The sequence below is a fragment of the Megascapheus bottae genome, chromosome 31 (assembly GCF_031878675.1).
Source record: "Megascapheus bottae isolate mThoBot1 chromosome 31, mThoBot2.hap1, whole genome shotgun sequence".
Classification (NCBI taxonomy): domain Eukaryota; kingdom Metazoa; phylum Chordata; class Mammalia; order Rodentia; family Geomyidae; genus Megascapheus; species Megascapheus bottae.
This window is the reverse complement of record NC_143539.1, coordinates 5,031,925-5,043,856: the sequence shown is the minus strand read 5'-3', so window position 1 is coordinate 5,043,856 and position 11,932 is coordinate 5,031,925. Positions and strand designations below refer to the sequence as shown.

Here is an 11,932-nt window from a genome sequence, read left to right as displayed (position 1 = left end):
TAGTCAGCAGGAAGAGGACATTAGAAAATCCAGAGCTTTCTGGGAGACTGCCCTCTGATTTCATCCTGAAATCTGCCTTCTCTCCTCTAGGATGAGAAGCACCAAGTCTCAGAATCCCCCCAAATTTCCCCAAGCTGTGGTGACGTCCCCCATCCTGGGTATCTACCCAGCTGAGAGAGGGAGAGACAGCAGACAGACAGGCAAACAGACTGAGACAGAGACAGAGAGACAGTCCAAAAATGACTCTGGTCCCTTCATCTTAAGGGGAGTTGATGGGCAAAGATTCATCTTCTGTAACTTTTTCAAGCTGACTCGGGCGTTGTCTCCATACTTGGCCAGGGACCTTGAAAAGCTTAGCCTGTTTTACCAAGGGGCTGCCAGGATTAGATATCAGGAACAATAATTTGCTCCAAACTGGAGATCATATACAACATTTAACAACTGCACAAACCTTTTCTTTGGCTACAGCAGTGTAGCTTGCTTAGCACCCATTTGCAAAGGCATTTTCTTGATTGTCTGGGAATCTTAATCTCTGTGACCCCAACAATGCCTCAGTTACCTATGTAGGCCTATATACCGATCAGTGGGGGCGCAGCCTTAGGCCCACAGACTTCTTTCCTAAATTTGTGTCTGGTGTCAACCCAAATTTCGCTCAGTTAGAACTTTGAGCAAATACGGGGAGGGGGGGGATTGTAAACTACCCACTATTACAGATGATTGACAAGTTCGTGCCCAGGTATGAAAGGCATGGGCATTAGTAAGGCATGCTTACAAACTATTCTATGACCTCCTGGCTCTTGATTAAGTTTGAATGGCCAAGCACAAGTGACTCTAGGATCTGACACCATCTCTGTCATCCAAGCAGTGGCTTACTGCCTCTGGATGCTTCATTGCTTTTAGCTCAGGAGTGGCTCTTCACACAGGGATAAATGTCCCATTGGCATTTTACTTGGTTGGTTGCTGGACTCAGGGCCTGAGCGCTGTCCCTCAGCTCTGCAGCTCAAGGCTAGCACTCTGCCACTTTGAGCTCTAAAGCAACTCTGCCTCACTAGCACTTTGCTGCTAGATTAGACACCACAGTCTCACAGGGACTCTGCTTTGCCCAGCCTTGCTCAAAACTGAAGCTTTCAGATCAATGAGTCCTTTATAAGGCCACTTTACTCCAATTAAAGCAACAAGGTGGGCAACACAGAAATAGTCTCTAAGCATGATCTTATCTGGAACTTGGTGAGGACCAAAATTACATCTGAATGAGGATTTGCTGTCCTTCTCCATGGGACAGCTGGAAATTGCTATAAAGAAATTTACAAGAGGCGTGAGGTAACTTGCTCTAAGAGAACCAGCAGCACGGCGTCGGATTGCAAGATCGGCCCGTCCATTCTCAAGGGCGACCTGGCCAATTTGGGGGCGGAGTGCCTCTGGATGCTAGACTCTGGGGCCGATCATCTGCACCTGGATGTAATGGACGGGCATTTTGTTCCCAACATCACCTTTGGTCACCCTGTGGTAGGAAGCCTCCGAAAGCAGCTAGGCCGGGACCCTTTCTTTGACATGCACGTGATGGTGGCCAGGCTGGAGCAGTGGGTAAAGCCAATGGCCATGGCAGGAGCCAATCAATATACCTTTCACCTCGAGGCTACTGAGAACCCAGGGGCTTGGATTAAGGACATCCAGGAAAATGGGATGAAGGTTGGCCTGGCCATCAAACCAGGAACTACAGTGGATTACTTGGCACCATGGCTAATCAAATAGATATGGCCTTGGTTATGACCATGGAACCTGGGTTTGGAGGGCAGAAATTCATGGAAGATATGATGCAAAGGTCCACTGGTTGAGGACCCAGTTTCCATCTTTGGCTATAGAAGTTGATGGTGGAGTGGGGCCTGACACGGTGCATAAATGTGCAGAGGCAGGTGCTAACACGATTGTGTCTGGCAGTGCCATAATGAGGAGTGGACACCCCAGATCTGCGATCAACTTATTAAGAAACGTTTGTTCAGAAGCTGCTCAGAAATGTTCTCTTGATCGGTGAAACCACAAGGAAGCCAGTGTTTGCCCATGGAACCCTTGGACTGCAAAATAGGAATATTGACTACCAAATCCCATTTCATTTGAGCGCTGCTTTTCTAACAGTTTTTCATTCCAGTGATTCAAATCTATTGTGCAGAACATAAAGAGGTTAGATATTGGTCTGTATAAATACATTCTTAGTGATACAATTTAAAAAATAATGTAATGATATATCCTGTTCTTACTGGAAGAACTGATTTTTGTAAAGAGTAAAAATATGGCTACATTGAGGTCATGAATAGAAATGTCTTAATGCCTAAGGAAGGCATAGTATCTACTGCAAAAGATTTCTGGAATTTTATAGTGTTCATTCTTTTCTCTCTGAACCATTTTCCAAAAGCAAAGGAAGTCCTTATCTAAGTCTTCTAGTTTCATAGTTCATTCTTTTTAGTTTAATTTCCATTGTGATTTGTGTATATACTTGCGAAAGAGAACTAAAAAAACATATAATTTGGATGGAAAGACATACATTGTATTTGAAATGTATATTTTTCCACTTCCAGTTTTAGAAGTGATTCATTAGAAACTGGAAAGTGAATGTATGCAACTCTAGGATTTTCAAGTGCATGCACAGAATTTATCAGTGTGAGTTTTCTTTGTCAGAACAGGTGATGCAGGGATTCCTTCCTGCTCCTAGCTTTCTTACTTTCACCACTCTTAGGAATTTATATTGACTGTAGTAGCTGTTTAGCCTTATTGAATCACCCAACTTTTTTACACTTATTGACACATACGTGTGTTACTAGAACTGCAATAACATACAGAGTTGTGCTGAGAACTAAGAAGTTCCTGGATATGTGGGATGTTTCCAGTACTGTTCCTAGAATTTAAGTATACTTAACACAAAGTGGCTGGCATATTTTATGTTTTATGAGCTATATAGTACCTTAGTGTAATCTCATTAAGCCTGTAATATTTCTTTTCAACTATATATATGCATGCATATTTCAAATATGTCAGTGCACATTTTAGATATGAATTTATAATTTAAAATGCATTACAATCATTGTTTTTTTGCATATTGTTGCCTAACATTCCTTTGAGACAATGTCATTTAGGTATTCTGTACCTGTTGGAGATCGCAGTCATTATCAACTATTGTTAAAAACTACTGTTCAAATATCTGGTTTTCATCATCACAATAAACTTCTTGTTATTACGGAAAATTCTTAAAAAAAAAAAGAAAGAAAGAAATTTACAAGAGCAAGCTGAAATAGCAATTAAGCGATCACTTTGGTAGTCCTAATTTTCATTTTTTTCCTCTTCTTTGAAATAAACATTTAGGACAACTTCACTTCCAAATTTGGTTCAGACACCCCCTTCTAATTTCCTTTAAAACTTTCACTGACATTTGCTTAAACACTTAACCCTTAAGCCTTTTTTTGCCTTTCAAGATCCCTTAAGGGCTCAAGGCATTCCCTTTTGCCTCCAGGCCTCCTTTTAGAAGAGGCATTTTTTTCCCTGCAGTTTAGGTTACTGCCTAGAACTCCAATAACAGTTTAAACTCAAATAAGTTTTTCCTTAATGCAAGAACTACAAACATCAGTGCACTGAAAGTCCAGACTTAGTTTCCTTCTTTTTCTAAAATACATCCAATTTCAAAGTAGCATGAAACCAAATCATAAGAAGATAAACCTTTAAACATTCCTTTTAAACCCCTTTTCCCCAATTTAATACATGTTAGGGGGCAGTTTAAGAAATACTAATCACATTATCCACATGTTACCATCAGATTTTTCAGTGTCAGTCTGCAAGGAAAAAAGGACAGGACGAAGAGAGTCCACTCAGTACATGTGAGCAGGTTTAGATGAACAGCCTTTGTGCCAGCTTATCTTCTTTCACCATGTATGGACCCTCCCTTAGGGCCTTTCCCACCCACCATGGGAACCCAGAGCTGCACCTTTGCCAGTCCACCTCTCACCCCCAAACATGGTCACACAGGGCTATCCTAAGTTTTCCCTGTCTTTTCTCTTGGCATTTGATGCTGATATACAGAATTTGTTAAGTGTTTCACATAGTTTCAATTGCATCCAAAGTTCTAACAAAAGCTAGAAAGGCAGCAAAACACTGTGGCTTTTCAAATTTGTTTTTCAATAAGATTTATCCCCAAGTAAATGAAGTCATGCTTTCTTTTTTTTTTTTTTTTTTTTTTTTTTTGCCAGTCCTGGGCTTGAGCTCAGGGCATGAGCACTGTCCTTGGACTTTCTCAAGGCTAGAGCTCTACCACTTGAGCCTCAGCACCACTTCCGGCTTTTTTCTATGTATGTGGTACCGAGGAATCGAACATGGGTCTTTGTGCATGCTAGGCAAGCACTTTAACCACTAGGCCAAACTCCCGGCCCTGAAGTCATGCTTTCAAAAAAAGAAAAAGTCTTAGGTCACTCCAAATAACATTTGGCATATCTATAATAAATAGTCACAACTTGATAAATAGCGTACAACATTGTAGACCATAAACATTTACGCCATAAGGAAGAGGTGGTGGTGAGTCAGTAGTTATGAGTGCATAGCGAACCTTCTCTGCTGTGCAGTTTCATCTAGAGGCTCTGATTCATTAGCCCCAACATTCGGTTTTCAACATATGGCCAATGTCAACAGTACTACTTCACAACTGCAAACATGCAGATAACATTCAATAGAGAATGATGACCTGATTTTTATTAATGCATTACAACCTTAGGGGTTACCAACACCTCAGTATAAAAAATGTTCAAGTTAAGAGCACTTCTATCACTTCCAGTGCGTCTGAAAGAATGCTAAGTGGACGAAATGGAGGCTGCAATGTTTCTCTTGGTGTGATGGAATTTTAGCAATTCTACAGCTTACTCAGAGCTACAAAGCCTTCAAAGCTTTGAAACATGAGTATTATGTGAGGATTGTTATTTCAACCTACGAATACATAATCTGCTTGATTTAGAACGTTATTTTGTCAATTTATGCTGAAGCTTGTAAAAACAAAAGGCTGATATAAGTGGGATAATAGCTAATATGCTGAACCAATTCTTATCACAAATGACATATAACAAGGACATGGCAGGAATTCCCACTTTCATGTCACCTTGTAGTTTGAGTTACTACTGTACATACTGTCACAGAACTATAGCAAACTGCATGTAGAGTCATTTGCTTTAGCTTGGTGTCAGGCACCTAGATATGTACCTTAGATGAAAACAATGTTTATTCAGAAATGTTTTTCTTTTAAAGGTAAAGAAAACAACACTGAAACCTTTATTACCCAGATCAATTTTAGTTAGGAATCAAATGTACAGATTCAAACAGGAAAACAAAATCATACAGAAGACACAATCCAAGTGGTATCCACTTTGTCAGGCAGGGTTCTCCTGAACCTAAGCTTTTCACCTCCATTCACAAGCGTCCCTAGGTCAGAAACACAAGTCTTTGTAAATGCAGATTCCTAAATAAAAGGCCTTCACAGTGATGACCACAGGGTTATTATCTGGGAACAGAGGTGAAGGTATTTTCATTTTGTTTAACCCACAAATTATTTGGTCAAAGAAATCATGTAAAGCTAAATAACAGCACATCTGGTAGAAATCCAGGGTAGTGCATGTTGAGAAGATGTGCTTGGATATTGCCTGCAGCATTTGGCAGTGGGGAGTGGGGAGTGGGGGACCAGGGTAGGAATCTCAAGAGCTTTCTTGCATTGCTTCTGAAGGCGGCTCCATAGCAGTGGCACTGGCACTACCAGTTGAATTCAAGACGTCTCCAAAATCACCGCCAGCACGCTTGGTTCCCCCTACTTTAAATTTTCAACCTTTTCTTCAAATGATTCGAAAGTCGGGGAGTTTTTTACGTCTTCCAGCTTTTCCGTGATGACTGAACCAACAGATGAAAAAGCAGCTGAAGCCCTCTGTCCAGCCTGAGACAGTGTTTCAGATGTCTTCCTATAGGCAGATGTTGTGTCACATCCTGCCACCCTTGGGCGATGATCTGTTTTAATTCCTGTAGTGAATTGATTCCCAGTTTCCGCTTGATCTCTGCTAGATGCTTCTCTTTTGCTGCCAATACCTGAGACAGAGTCTGGATTTCTTCTTCTACCTTTGCAAGTTCTCGTCTCAGCTCATCCTGCTCCTCCTCTGACAGGGTCTCTGTGGCACCCAGAGTGGCGGCAACATCCTCCCCTTCCTCAGGTACTGGATCTGTCCTCAGCAGACCAGATTTCTGGGTGGGTGATCCAGGCGGAGAGGCACTGCCATTAGGAGACAAGTAGAGGTAGTTTTTGTTCACTCCCGTATTAAAGTCAAACGGGGACTGGTAGTCCTCACTGAAGTCCAGGTCTCCACAGTCCATGCCAGGCAAAGGCAGGGCGCATAGCTTTGCCACCTCCAGCAAGGACTCTCCAGTCTTGTGCCCCTTAGGCCACAATTACCTAAACAGTTTTAAAAGACAGGCAAAGTGGGGCCGGGAGTTTGGCCTAGCGGTAGAGTGCTTGCTTAGCATGCACGAAGACCAGGGTTCGATTCCTCGGTAACACATACATAGCAAAAAGCTGGATGTGGTGCTGAGGCTCAAGTGGTAGAGCTCTAGCCTTGAGAAAGTCCAAGGACAGTGCTCAGGCCCTGAGCCCAAGCCCAGGACTGGCAAAAAAAAAAAGATAGGCAAAGTTTCTGACATTGATAAACAAATTCACATTTAAATTTCTGATAATTATCTCCAAATTTTAACAAGTTCTCTAATGCCTCTGGGCTAATCAGGATACAATGTTTACAATATAAACAGCTCTATGCATTACAATACCAGATTTTTTTTAATGCAGATTTCAGAAATTTTAGAAAGATCCTTTTTTTAAGTAGTTCCTCTTTAAAACAATACAATGATCCTTTGAAATATTTGAACAGCTCAAACCTAATGATTTTCTTGAAGTTTAAACTTAGATTTACCCAATAGCCTTTGTGTTTCAAGTATAAACTCACCCATTGTTTTCCACAGCCTGCTGACAATTTAACCTTGAACATGTTCACTCACACACATTCACACACATTCATACTCAAAGATCTTAAAGTGCACAAAATTAATATTGGCTGTACACTTTCTGGAAGTTTGTGTCAAGAGTTTTGCCAATTTTACTCTTGCAGGTGAGAACCAGGTTCAAAACAAAACTTTTACAAGGCAACTTAGTTGAAATTATTATTTGGTGGGAGTCTTCTGGTGCCACATTTAGCCCACCTAGAGCACGACTAGTTATTTTCCCAATTTTGACTAGGCCATCTCACAAACCAGTTTACACCAGGGCCAAATTTAAACCTGGGGGAACCACAAATGATGTCTACATCCTGCCTCCAATTGTTTCCAGATGATCACTTCAGCCAGGTTATTAGGAAAAAGGAAACTAGACTAGGCCTGCAGCTGCCTGGCCTGACCTCTGCCCACCTCAATTGCAGCTGAGAGGGAGGAGCCATAGCTGGCCGGAGACTTATTCCCCAGAATGTCCAAATGGATAGTGACAAAGACACGTGAAACAAGAACCCATTAGGACTGGTACAGATCTCAAGAAGGACACAGGAGGGCCGGGAGTTTGGCCTAGTGGTTAAAGTGCTTGCCTAGCATGCATGAAGACCCGGGTTCGATTCCTCGGTACCACATACATAGAAAAAAGCCAGAAGTGGTGCTGAGGCTCAAGTGGTAGAGCTCTAGCCTTGAGAAAGTCCAAGGACAGTGCTCATGCCCTGAGCTCAAGCCCAGGACTGGCAAAAAAAAAAAAAAAAAAGAAGGACATAGGAGCAGACAAATCACCTCAGGGAACCATAAAACAGGGGCAGAAAAATAGAGACCTTTAAGTAAACCCCAAATTTTCTCTTTAGAAAGACCAAGTCTAGCGGAAGATCCTCCATGGATGCCCCTTGGCTCATCTCTTTATTTGCACCAAACACAAGACTTTGGGGAGGGACAAATAAGGAGTGGGGGGGGGGGTTCTCCATGTCAGGCTCCCCTTTCTCCTCCTTTTCTGATTCTAGAGATGTGACCTGCCTTAGAGGGAGAGAAACAGTTTTTGTTAAGCAAGGGAAGGTCCCTCCAGTGGTCATCCTGTAAAGAAAGTGGGCCATTCCAGCTGGCAGAACATTTTAAGTTTTCCTGGGTCAACTTTGTCACCCAACTGGGCAGCCCTGCCTTGGAAATCCTTAAAATGTTGGAGGATAAAGTTTAGGGGCATTGCAAGTTCCTTAATCTCTGTATGACCCATTTTCCTAACAAGTGGTGAAAAACACTCAACAGTCCACACACAAAGACAGCGACCCCTGCTAGACAAGGAATCAACTCTAAGATGCACAAATACCAAGACAATACTACTGCTGTACAAACACAAAACTACAGCAAACATAATGGTTGTACCTGGGAAACTCTCACTCCCTAATCTCCAGATGTCATGCCCCGGAAACTCAAACTCCCTAACCTGCAATGACTCAGAGTTGCCGTGCCCAGGAGACCATGCCATGCTCCCTAATCTGCAACTGAAGAGCTAAAAAAGCGGCCCCATTCTGAAGCAACGGTCTTATTATTTATGTAAACTGTGAGTGACCCAAAAGTGCACCTAAATTAAAGAAACAGAATTGTGGTGCCATTAAGTCCGTGTTAAAATTAACCAGAACTCGTGTAAATTCAAGGGATGGCATTTGTTTTCCAAAGCAGAACTCGCACGTAAATTCAAGGGATGGCATTTGTTTTCTAAAACTATAAAACTACCCTTAGACAGCTAATTAGGACTCTACTGGTATAGGAATCCCCCTTAGCTCCAACTGCCCTGAACTGTCCCTAACCCCTACCTTATCTCATTCCAATAGCTGATTGCTGTGTTGATGTAAATCTGTAGTCTTTGCCTTTAAAAGCCCTGTAGAAAAGCTGTTCAGGGCTTCCTCCTGGGCTCCCGCTGTAGGGGAGTGTAGGACGGAGACTGGAGCTAGCCTGCCTGAATAAAGCCTTGGTTTTGCATTTCGGAATGTCTGACTCTCGGTGGTCTCTTGGTGGTCATCCTGAGACTTGGGCATAACAGTTGGGGGCTCGTCCGGGATACCCCCAAAGACCCCCGAGACCCTAGACCCCGAAGGTAAGGAAACAGCGCTGTTGATTTGTCTTGTCTTGTCATCTGTCTGTCTGTCTCACTCGCTTGAGGACAGCCGCTCCAACTCGTATTTCTCGAAGGGATTGCCGAAGCGGACGCGCTTGTACGGCAACCCAGGAGGGACTGGGAGACGTCCCAGACCCTCGGCTCGTAGAAGGGGGTCCCTGGAACCCCTTCCTAGTAAATTGGTACTCATAGGGCATAAGTCAGGCTGGTTTTTGACCAGCACTGACCGGGAAGTCTCCTAACCGAGACTAAACTGGCCCACCTTGATCTTGGGTCTGCTCCTTCTGTTTCTCCACAGGAGTCAGCAGACCAGCGTGGGAGATCTCCAGCTAGTGAGTCTTGTAAAGCTCAGGCCTGTGTGTTTTGTCTCTTCTTGATGTTTGTCTTGCCTATTGTTATTTTGTGGACTGAACGACTGACGAGACTGAAAACCCTGGGTTTTCAGCAGCTCCCGGGAGTTCTGTTCACCACCAAGGAAAGGAACAGGATCCTAGAAAACGTCAAGAAACTTGTCCCGTGCCCCACAGAGACCCCATCACAGACCCTACCCGGAGCCTTCCCTTCTGAACGCCCCACCTGGGGCTACTATGAAGCAGGAGGTAAGGAGCGGCTCCAGGTCTATCGCCAGGCTCCGTTGGCAGGTCTCAAGGCTGCAGCTCGCAAGCCTACTAATATGACCAAAGTTTAGGATGTTAAGCAGGGTGCTACGGAAAGTCCAGCAGCTTATCTAGAGAGAGTCATGGCAGCCGTCATGATCCTGAGCTGGAAGAGAGCAGACAAGCAGTCATTTTACCTTTTATTAACCAGGCAGCACCAGACATCAGGAAGAAATTGCAGTCCTTGGAATGACTAGGCGATAAAGGACTAAGAGAACTAGTAGCTGAGGCATAGAAAATATATAATAAGAGAAAGAGATTTTCTTCCAACCAATGCATCCCATTGTAGCAATCAGGCAAGGTGTGTCTTTACAAGAGAGACAGGAGACAGGAGAGACAGATTAAAAAAAAGAATTTAGATAGACAGCAAAGGCAAATGGAGCAGGTGCTCCTAGCCACCATTGGCAAGCCAGAGGATAAAAATAGAAGACTGAAATTAGGGACAAACCAATGTGACCAATGTGCTTATTGCAAGAAAGAAGGGCACTGGGCCAAAGAATGCCCCAAGAATAGAAGGAAGGACTTTCAACCTTTGTCTCAAAAGTAAGTCAGCCTCTGCACTGGGGACAGATTGGAAGTTGCATTGTGCTTACCTAAGACCCCAGAGTTCAGGACAGGTAGAAACAATGAATCGACCCTGAAAGAGACTTTTACCAAATTGGCCTTAGAGACTGGTGTGGACTGGGTGTCACTTCTTCCTTTTGCTCTACATAGAGTAAGGACTTCTCCCTATCAGCTAGGCTTTCCTCCATTTGAAATAATGTATGGACACTCCCCACACCCATTGTTCCTAGTCTCCAGATTGATCTATTAACTGACCTGGATGCTGTTGAATTTTTGCCTACGTTTGATTATCTACAGCTCGTGCACAAGAGTGTGTGGCCCCAACTCAAAGCCCTTTACGATTCTGCCTCTGTCCCTACCTCTCCATTTGTTAAATTCCTTATGTAATTAAGTTGTCGTGTAAAAAAGTTTTGTTTCCAACCGGGTTCTCACCTGCAAGGGAAAAATTGGCATAAAACTGCCCCTCAATTCTAGGGGTCACAGTTGAAAATCATATGACCCTGTATGGATGGAGCAGTGACCTATTGGCAGAAAAACAATTGGAGCTATTAAAATTAGTATAGAAACAGCTTCAAAATTCCCTATTTCTGTTACCAAAAGGGCCAGGAAAATACAGGTTTATACAGCCAGGCCAGGGCTCCCAAGTCTTTCATCAATTCCTGATAATTTGTATGCTATTGAGATAAAGGATTGTTTTTGTTCCTTTTTTCCTATCCCCCTTCACCCATTGGATAAGCAGTAGTTTGTCTTTACCACCCCTCCTCTTAACAAACTTTTTTTGGGGGGAAAGATGCCCAGGGGAAAAGCAAAGGCCCCCAGAGGTAAGTAGAAATCGGCCGACCTCCTGTATGTCTGCGTTTTGTTTTGTTTTGAAAGTGCACTGTGGGCCTAAAACAGAGAGGGAAAAGTTGGATGCAGCAAGCTGTCTAAGGCCTGGGTGGTCAAGGGACACCTTAACCCCACTTCTGGGTTTCTTGTTGGTGACAGAGCTTGTCTGAGAGTCCCACCAGCAAGATAAGTCTGAATGTAAATAAGCTGTTTGGTGAGAACATTCTTCTGAGTTCATGTTTCTGTGTTAAGTGTATCTGATTGAGTCCAATTTTCTTGTTATAAGTCAATGTCTGGTTTTGTTTGAGAGCCTTTTGTAGGTAGGTTAGGATGGCCTCTGCCTGCCGAGTACCAGGGAATGGAAATCTCTGTAGGAGAGGCGCCTTCTGAGTTCAGGGCCCCATGGTCTTTCCAGGCATGTCATCAGGAGTTTAGGAGTTACTTAAAAGCCTCCTCTGCTTCTCTGTCTTGTTCTGGTTTTTCCTTGGGTATTTTTCCTTGTGCAGTTTTGTCTTTGAAATTGGTACCAGTTCTAAATATGTGGTTTTTGTGTGTGTGTGTGTGCTCGCGCACACATCTTTGTTATCTATTTGAATATTTCTAGGAAGTAAAAGTTTTGGCCCCACTGGGGGTAGGTCTAGGGCCTGGTGTGGCCCCTTCCACTTGCTGCAGTTAACGTGAGCCAAAGTCAGACAAAGCAGCTGTAGGCTTAGTCCAGTTACCTTTTTCC

At 43.3% G+C, this 11,932-nt stretch overlaps 2 pseudogenes; one reads left to right on the top strand and one right to left on the bottom strand.

Moving 5' to 3' along the window:
- The first annotated feature begins 1,446 nt into the window (after positions 1 to 1,446).
- LOC150043740 (ribulose-phosphate 3-epimerase-like) lies at positions 1,447 to 2,146 on the top strand (annotated as a pseudogene).
- Positions 2,147 to 5,191: 3,045 nt separating this feature from the next.
- On the bottom strand, positions 5,192 to 6,391 carry LOC150043739 (tumor protein D52 pseudogene; annotated as a pseudogene).
- Between the last annotated feature and the right edge of the window lie 5,541 nt (positions 6,392 to 11,932).